Below are 9,728 nucleotides of genomic sequence, written 5' to 3'. Positions count from 1 at the left end.
GTAGGGGTATTTGATGTAAGTCATGGGAATCCCCACTGCCGGGTTGACCCTGATGTCATTTCGGGTAGGCAGACCGGAAATAAATGCTTATCCGATGCCTATAGGCAAACTACTTCATCTGTAGTCAATAAAATTGTGGCCTGATTTGATCTCATTCCACTGTGTGGCGTCCTTAATTGGTAGCTCACTTGAGCCGAAGAAGGGTGCACACCCTGGGCCTGTAGACTCTGGGAAGCTTCCTAGAGAATATAAAAACGCATTAAACCATCCGGCATTGAAAACTTGCCTATACAAGACTGCCTTCAAATGTCTCAAGGTCAGTCCTTAATTGCCTTGTTAGAGCATCCCAACCGATACTCACAGTCAGGATGGTCAGGGGGGAGGCTGGAGCCACTTCCATCCAGACTCTCCTAGGTCACGCCCATCAGATTATTAATTCATCTCTTCCTGGAGCTCATGGGTCCCTGTTCTTCCCAACCCCTCTTTGGTTGGAGAGCTCAAATGTTCTCTTTTCTCTTTCCTGACCATTGCCATGTAATTGGAACATAGCAAGGCTTTTAAGTAGTTTGGACTGGAGGGAGTTCTAGGTGGCCAATCAAGATAGAGATCAATAATAATAGTTAAAATTACTTCTAGTTTTGCATGCAGAACAAATGCGAGAATAATAGCTTGCAATATTTGTTGTAACTTACGCAACAATGCTTTCCTTCAATAAAGTTGAAAAATGAACTTGTGGTCTGTGTTCTATTTTGGTTCCTGTGTAATTTTTGTATCTTGATCACACAAGAAATCACTTACCTTATATTTTCTGTTCCTCACGATTGATGTGTTTATTGTGAGGCCTTATTATTTTGTTCTAATTCCTTTCTTTGATCCAACAACAAATGCCTATTTTAAAAGGATGTGCCATATCCCATGCTTTGCAACAGATGTTTGTGCTCACCAGCACTTCCTCTCCCTCTCCTGCTTTCCCTCCAGCTTCCGACAAGCACAGACAAAAATACAACAATGCAGATCCTCCATTCTGCATAGCACTCTTGCATCATATATGGCAGTCTTCAAATAGAATCCCATACACAAATCACATGAGCCCAGTCAGCATCTGGAAGTATTAACATAATCGTACCATATTAGTATGTTTCTCCAAGTCTTTGCACTCAGATTCCAAAATAAAAGGGCCTCAGTCAATTGACTAACCAGCCAACCTTCCACCTCTCCCCAATTAAAAGCATCAGCTCCTATTGGATGCTCTCTGGCTCCAAGAAATATGAATTCTGTTCATGGGATTGCCAGGAATCAGAGTCTGTCTTGCAAGCCTGCTGTCTCTCCATGTCCCACATCTTTGAGTAAAGTTGAAGATACATGCAATATGAAAGGACCACTTATTTATCACTCATGGAGAACAGAAACACATGGCTGTGCACATCATTCATTCCACTATGAGCCGCAGTGAGATACAAAAGAAAGCTGCTAACACAACGATTCGAGAAAATGGGCTGGCCAGAAGTCACCCATTGTGTTTCATCTGCAGGCTGGTTGAGAGTTGCCTGTTCGGCACATCTTACTATTACAACTGAAACCTGGAGCTGTTGAAAATAAAACCCCAAGGTGGCTATCACCTATGGAAGCGAAGGCTCTGAAAAAACTCAATATGGAGGCCAATATTGGGAGATTCTGGAACAGGAGGGCGATAAACTGAAATTGCAGAGTTTTGAGAAGCTTAACTATAAAGTGTGAGACTGGCTTCACTATTTTCAAGTAAGGGAGGCTTACAATCTGGATAAAAAAATTGGCTTCCAGGTGGAAAAATCAAAATTGGAAACAGAACTGTTAGAACCCAAAACTAAGATATTATCAAGAATGTATAACTTGCTGTTGAAATGGAATACTCAGGATGAAACGGTAAAATCGGCTTTGATTAAATGGGCACAAGATGTTGGACATAACATTATGTTTGCTGACTGGGAACAGTTGTGGACCACAGGTATGAAGTTTACGGCATGTAATGCCTTAAGAGAGAATATTATGAAAATGATCTACAGGTGGTACATGACTCCAGTCAAGCTTGCAAAACTATATCCTTTGCCTAATAATGAATGTTGGAAACGTAAGGAGACCGAAGGTACATTCTTTCACCTTTGCTGGACGTGCCCAAGGATTAAGGCTTTCTGGGGGATGATCTATAATGAAATGAAAAAGGTATTTAAATATACCTTCCTGAAGAAACCAGAGGCCTTTCTCCTGGGCATGGTCGGTCAATTGGTGTTAAAGAAGGACAGAACTTTCTTTATGTATGCTACAGCAGCAGCAAGAATACTCATCGCAAAGTATTGGAAGACACAAGATCTACCCACCCTGGAAGAATGGCAGATGAAAGTAATGGACTATATGGAATTGGCAGAAATGACTGGTAGAATCCGAGACCAGGGAGAAAAGTTGGTGGAAAAAGACTGGAAGAAATTTAAAGATTATTTACAGAAACACTGTAAAATTATTGAATGTTAATGATGTTGGAATGAAATGAAGTGGTTTTAGCAAATAAGGCAAAATAGGAATATGGAAAATTGGATTGATATTAGATGAAAATTTGAAGTTATAATATGTGAAGAAAAAGAATTAAGAGTAAACAAAGAGGGTATAGATTTGCTGAACTAACTATTAACTGGAATACAAAAAAGGGAGGTGTGAGGAAGTCATGAAAATAAGTAAAGAAAGAGGGACTTATGTTTAATTGTTTTATTCTTTTTTCTTTTTCTGGTGTTTGTACTTTTTGTATTTTCTTTTTACTATTTTTGTAACTTTTTTCTTGTTGAAAAGCTAATAAATATTTGTCAGGGAACTGACATCAGAGCGAGAGGTGGAGGCTAGGCTCCAAAACGATGCCGGAGAGGGGACCAGCGGGGGGGAAGGAATTCAGCGTAACACCAGTAGAGAAGAGAGGGAGATGGAGGATTTGGAAACAGGTTTCCAAGGCCCTTCACCAGAGACTAGTGGGGAGAGCGCTGACACGCCCCTGCCTTCCCCTTACTTGTGCAGACGAGTTCCACGCAGGGAAAGTAGGAGGAGACTTGGCGTCAAACAGCTCGTATGCTGGAAGAGGTTCAAGAAACTCCCACTGACGGATTCTGCGAGTGACTGACGGGCCACGGAGTGTGAGCTGGCAGCCAAAGCATGGTTGGCCAGGCAATCTAACCAAAACTGAAGGCAACTTACGCACAAGTAATCGCTTACAACCATTACAATATAATTTTTTAAAAAAATATGGAGAGGCTACGAGCAGGAGCTGGGATTGGGTTGGACAAAAAAAAACAAGAAAAAAACCTGGAGCTGAACAGAAAACCCTCGTAAGATAGCATCAGGCATCCGCCACGGTCCGCGACATTTTGTACAGTATGCAGCCAATTTCTCAGCCCATTTGGGTTGTCCTAACAATCAGTACTTTATGCCTGAAAGGACCGAAGACAACCATTGCCTTCACTCTCTGCTGCCCATCCGAGTGACCCAAGCATATTGCCAAGGGCTCTTTGGACCTTTCAAGCCCACCAGGATGAGGCAAGAAGCCAAGAGGGTTCCTCCCAGCCGTATATAATGGATATCTTGAACCCGGCTCCTCAGACTGAACAGCGTGTTCCTGCCTGTCCTGAAAACCTGCGGTTTCTCAGCTGCTAGCCTTTGAAAGCTGTCTCTCCATACAAAAGGCATTCCAATGGAGCAGAGCTTGTTTCTTGGTAATCGAAAGCCACGTCTGCTTCAGGTCTGGCTACTTACATTCTGTGTTCTGCTTTGCCTCAGGACTGGAGGTAAGTATTGCCTCCACCCCCCATCCCAGAAGATTTAAAAGAAGAATAAGCCACTGTTTTAGATAGGTTGAATCTATTAGTAGCAGGAGAGATATACTTTGGGGTGGTAAGGGGGAAATGTCTTCTGCCAAGAGTTTGCAAATCCTTGTGATGTGGTGAGCTTAGAGCTCATTTCAGGACAGAGTTAAGCTTCCATTGAGCGAGGAAGCTGCTTTTCTTCTGGGAGCGCCATCTTTGGGAAAAAGTTTATTCTGTTGTCTGGGTGGAATGTGTTGATAGACTAAGGGCCCAGGAGCATGCTATGAATCTGCATAGAGTTTCCCCATCTGCAGAGGTGTAAATTTAGTCAGACTTTCTGAGGGGAAAAGAATCCTACCTCTCTAGGATCAATTCTGACAGCTATGTGTGCACACAGGATTTTATAAGTTGGGACATTGAATCAATTGGCCCCTCCACAATTGAAAAAAAAAGGGGGTTCGCTTGGTACTATGCTTTTCAGTATATACAGGAAAGAAAATAAATATAAATGAGGGAAGTGGTAGGATTCCCAGGACTTCAGTCACGTTGTCTACCTCCTAATGAAGCCCCAGATTTGGTGACCAATGTGTGAAGGTGATGCTTTCAGGGAGAAACAATAGAACAATTTTTTGTGCCTCCTACAACAGATGCTGTGAAATGCAGACTATGCAGGTCATTTCGTCCTGGCATGCCATGTGTACCAAATGATGCCACATGTGACGGGTCATTCTGTGTAATGGCAGAAAGAGTTAAAGGTAAGGCATCTTTTCTATGTTCCTCTTTTTCTATGCTGCAATGAGCACTTGTCTCTTCTATGCTCTGGTAACCTCTTCATTTCTCTGATGAAAATGGGAATATCCCATTCCACAATGGCAATTTTATTATTTATACCCCACACAGCTTACTGGGTTGCCCCAGCCACTCTGGGAAGCTTCTGACATGCATAAAAACATAATAAAACATTAAACATTTTTTTAAAAAAACTTCCCTATACAGGATTGCCTTCAGAGTCCTCCTTACTCTCCAACATTTATCTGATGAAAATAGGGACATCCTAAGAAAAAACGGGACATTCCAGAATCAAATCAGAAACCAGCTTCTCAAAGTCAGGGAGGTCCCTGCAAAATAGGGATACTTGGAGGGTCTGCTAGGTTAGATTACTGCAGTGCATTATACGTGGTGCTGCCTTTGAAGACAGTTAGGAAAATGCAGCTGGTCCAGAATTCAGTGTGGGGATGTTTAGGATAGTTGGCATGGAAATATTTCTTAAGTGTTATCCTTCCTTCACTCCCACTAGTGAGTGATGTAGCAGAGCAAATCCCCTTCTGTACTCATGGAAGCTAGCTGATAGATTTCTTTGAATCCCCACAAAATGACTAATCCACTCTGGCTTGCCCAGATGGATTATTTCTGGTGTCCCCTTTTCTTCCTCCTAAAATATAATAAAGACTCACAAGTTTGACTTTAAAAGTATAACAATAAGTTTACTCACAAGTTGTTCACAGTACACATCCAGGAAGGCAGGCTTTAAGCTTCAGGTTACAAACATACAATGTGGCTTACATCCTTTGTGAGGACGGGCCCAAGTGCTGCTAGCTGAGAGCCAGCAGCCAACAAAATGGAGGGGACTGAGTCGAACAGAACTGAGACAAAATGGCTGCATGACTCTGCTTTTATAGAGTCACACTCATTTGCTGAGTCACTTATGGGGGAACAGGAAGCGACACACATCCCACATTCAGCTGTCAGACTACTCACCGGGCCAAGACAGTTTGAGCATATAACACCAATCCTGGCCTAATTACACCAACAGCCAATCAGTTTTTGGACCCAATTCGAAGCGCTGGTTTTAACCTATAAAACCATACATGGCTCAGACCTCAAGGATGGCCACTCCCCAAATGTATTGACCTCCTGGACCCTGCAGTCATCATCTGAGGCCCTTCTCTATGTGCTTTCTATGCAGGAAGCAATACAAAAATGATCCTTTTCTGCAGTGGCTTCCCATTTGTGGAATGCTCTCGCCAGACAGGCTCTCCTGGCACCATCATTATATAACTTTAGATGCCAAGCAAAAACATTCCACTCCTCCCAGACCTTTGGCTAATTAAACAATCTATGGCCTTTAATAATGGGGGGGGGGGGAGGTTCTTTGTTTTCATTTGTTATTATGGTATGTATGTTTGTGTTTTTATACTGTAAGGCACCCAGTGATCTTTGGATGAATGTTGGTATAGAGAGAGTTAATAAAGAATAAGAATAACCTTGAACAGATCAGGATGAAACCTTAATAAATGGAAGAGCCCAAAGTTTTGCTAGTGCATAATAAAATTACTGTGCATAATAAATTTACTACATTCAGTTATGATTTTCTGGTCAGGCTCTGAATTCTCTTGGTAATGTAAGGAGTAACATCTTCCTAAAAATCACTGCAACCCCACCTCCCCACCCACAAGGCCTGGGTTGCTGTGCGTTAGACTAACCTGGTGGACAAGCAGCGGCAAGGACAGATCCATCTGCTTCATCCAACCAAGTCTCTGTTACACATGCCAGGTTAAGTCCTCCATCCAGTCATGGATGGCAGTGGTCTTATGAATCATTGACCTGGCATTGCATAGCAGCACCTTCAGGTTATGTGGGTATCCCTTGCTGATTCCAGTATCCGTCTGGTCAAGACCAGACATGGAGGCAGGGATAGTCCTCAAACAACGACTAAACCTGCCTCCTCGGTAATGACATGGTCTGGTCTTAGCATAACTCCTCCTCCTGCCCATGATCACTGAGATCGGTTGTCCCAGTGCATCCCCCCCCTGTGGAACCTGCCCCAGCCATTTTGTTAGCTGGGACCCACTCCCAGGCAGCCCTGACCCCTCCCCTTATGAACAAAATAAAACTTAATTAAAAAACACACACACAAAAAATACAAACCAAAAACAGTAAAAATTACAAACATACCAAAATTAAACATTCCCAAACCCGACTAAACATCCATCCCACCCCCCACACACCAAAAATAATTTTAAAAGGTAAAAATAGAATTTTTTAAAAACATATTTAAAAGAACTGTGCTGTTCTGAGTTCTCCTGGGCAACAACAACAGCAGTGGCAACAGTCCTTTTGAGGCCTGTCAGGCCCCGCCTAGGCCAGGTGGTGAGTGGCAGGGACAGAACCTGCAGGCACTCACAGCAGGGGAGTCCTCTGAAAAACACCAGACATTTCCAATGAAAATGGAGTATTAGAAAGCTTTTCCCCAACTCCATTTTGAACACGTGGATTCAGTTGTGCAGCTGGGGAGATTCCTGGACATATCAATGCAAGACAGACTGTGCAACAGTCTTCCAGCAGTACTGGAAGAGCTGCTTCATTGGAGTCTTGAATGCCAGCTATAGTCTTATATTAAACCACATTACATAGAGGGACCTTGCTTAAGAAGATGAAATGTTGGAGAGGGACAGGAAAGTAAGGTTTCTGCTTCAAGGAACTAACTGGCATGTCACTTGGAAAGTAGCCTATTTTTCAGTCTGAAGGAAAGGTATTTCGGATTCATCCTTGAAAACAGCGGTGGAGTTTCTGAGATTTGAGGGTTTGTTTTATTTAGACATGTATTTTGCACATTTTTTAACGTTATTTTATTTTAATGTTGACACTTTAGTAGTTTTAGCATGGGAAAAAATTCAGTTTTAGGTATGCATTTGTCAATGGAGCTTAAAATGGAATTTATTTCAATGTGCTGTGAGCTTTGTCTGTTCTTTTGGTATGAACTATGGACTCGACTCACTAGTTAGTATCAACATAAGCAATTCTCTTTCTCTCGCCAGATCCAACAAACAGGTTGAAGATCCAATTTTGTGGCGAAGGTCATTATGAAAAATTCTGCGGACTAGAAGAAGATAAAGTTAAAATACAATGCTGTGATACTGACATGTGTTTTGACTGATTTTACTGTTCTATTCTTGTATTGTTTTAACCCATCCAGAAACCTCATGGTAAAGGGTGGGCAGCCAATCTTTCTCCTTCTCTTTCACTTTCTCCTTGGAAAGACATAATATTAGAACATTTCATATCCTTTGCTTTTGACGGATGTCTGGTCTTCCTCCTGCCATTTTAATTCAAATGATAGAGCAAACACAGAAAAGCAACAAACCCCAATTGTCACAACTTTGGTGGTTTAGGCATTGGGTAAGCTTAGCCTTGCTTGGAGGGGGGGTTGTCCCCTGGCCTTCCACTCAAGAAATAGGGTATCCTCTTAAAGGGGTCTGTGATGGAGTTGCGTATGTCCATTTGCCCAGATGGGGGGAAGGGTTCTAGCCTCTGCAGGGATCCCCCTATTTGATGTAAGTCATGGGACTCCCCACTGCCAGGTTGACCCTGATGTCATTTCCGGTAGGCAGACCGGAAATAAATGCTTACCCAATGCCTATAGCCAAACCACTTCATCTGTAGTCAATACAGTTGTGCCCTGATTTTATTTCATTCCACTGTGTGGCCTCATTTATTGGTAGCTCACTTGAGCGGAGGAAGGGTGCACACCCTGGGCCTGTAGACTCTGGGAAGCTTCCAAGAGAATATAAAAATACATAAAACCATCCGACATTGAAAACGTCTCGATACAGGACTGCCTTCAAATGTCTCAAGGTCAGTCCTTAATTGCCTTGTTAGAGTATCCCATCCCATACTCACGGTCAAGATGGTTAGGGGGGAGGCTGGAGCCACTTCCATCCAGACTCTCCTAGGTCATTGTCCATCAGATTCTCAATTCATCTCTTCCTGGAGCTCATGGAACCCTGTTCTTCCAAGCCCCTCCTTGGTTGGAGAGCTCAAATGTTTTCTGTTCTCTTTCTTGAACATTGCGATGTAAGTGGAATGTAGGAAAGCTTTTATGTATTTTGGACTGGTGGGAGTTCTAGGTGGCCAATTAAGATAGAGTTCAATAATAATAGTTAAAATTACTGCTAGTTTTGCATGCAGAAATAACGTGAGAATAATAGCATGTAATAATTGTTTTACCTTACCTATCAAAGCTTTCTTTCATTAAAGTTTAAAAGTGAAGTTGTAGTCTGTATTTTATTTTGGTTCCTGTGTAATTATTGTACCTTGACCACACAAGAAATTGCTGTGCAGTGGTACCTTGGTTGTCAAAATCTACCCGTTCTGAAAGTCCGTTCCAAAACCAAAGCATTCCAAAACCAAGGTGTGCTTTTCCATAGAAAGTAATGCAAAAGGGACCTCCAAGTTGTTATTGTTTGCAGACCATAAGGTCATCTGCGGGGCATACCAGGAGAGGCAGTCCCATAGGTACGAGTGTCCCAGGTCATATAGGGCTTTAAAGGTTAGAACCAGCACCTTAAACTTAACCCTGTACTCCACTGGGAGACAGTGCAGCTGATATAGCACTGGTTGGATGTAGTCCCATGGTGAAGACCCTATAAGTAGTCTTGCCGCAGCATTCTGCACCCGCTGGAGTTTCTGGGTTACCTTCATGGGAAGCCCTGCATAGAGTCAGTTACAGTAATCAATCCTGGAGGTGACCATTGCATGGATCATTGTGGCTAGATCAGGGTGAGAAAGATAAGGAACCAACTGCTTGACACGGGGGAGATGGAAAAATGCTGCCTTTGCTGTAGCTGTAACCTGCGCCTCCATAGAGAGGGAGGTGTCGAGGGTTACACCCAGAGTCTTGACAGAAGGTGCTGGCACTAATTGCTCCCCTGCAAGGGATAGGAGTTTACCCCCCAACCCCATGTAGTCTCAACCCAACCAGAAGACCTTTATCTTTAAAGGATTTAGCTTCAACCAACTCCCATGCAACCATCCAGCCACAATTTCCAAACATCTGGTCAGTGTATCTGGGGCTGAATCAGGATGGCCATCCATCAGCAGATAAAGTTGGTGTCATCAGCATATTGATGA

At 42.8% G+C, this 9,728-nt stretch overlaps 2 long non-coding RNA genes across 2 annotated transcripts; one reads left to right on the top strand and one right to left on the bottom strand.

Moving 5' to 3' along the window:
• Window positions 1-3,461: 3,461 nt before the first annotated feature.
• LOC310838233 lies at window positions 3,462-8,127 on the top strand. The gene is made up of 3 exons (XR_014560833.1): window positions 3,462-3,800; window positions 4,466-4,573; window positions 7,637-8,127. It is a non-coding gene; the product is annotated as an uncharacterized lncRNA (long non-coding RNA).
• Window positions 7,386-9,365, bottom strand: LOC310838296. Its single transcript, XR_014560901.1, has 2 exons — window positions 8,499-9,365; window positions 7,386-7,698 (listed from the first exon to the last, which is right to left on the bottom strand). It is a non-coding gene; the product is annotated as an uncharacterized lncRNA (long non-coding RNA).
• Between the last annotated feature and the right edge of the window lie 363 nt (window positions 9,366-9,728).

Source organism: Podarcis gaigeae (genome assembly GCF_964106915.1).
Source record: "Podarcis gaigeae genome assembly, chromosome: 2".
Lineage (NCBI taxonomy): Eukaryota > Metazoa > Chordata > Lepidosauria > Squamata > Lacertidae > Podarcis > Podarcis gaigeae.
The sequence above is the reverse complement of the archived record's forward strand: the minus strand, read 5'-3'. Positions and strand labels throughout refer to the sequence as shown.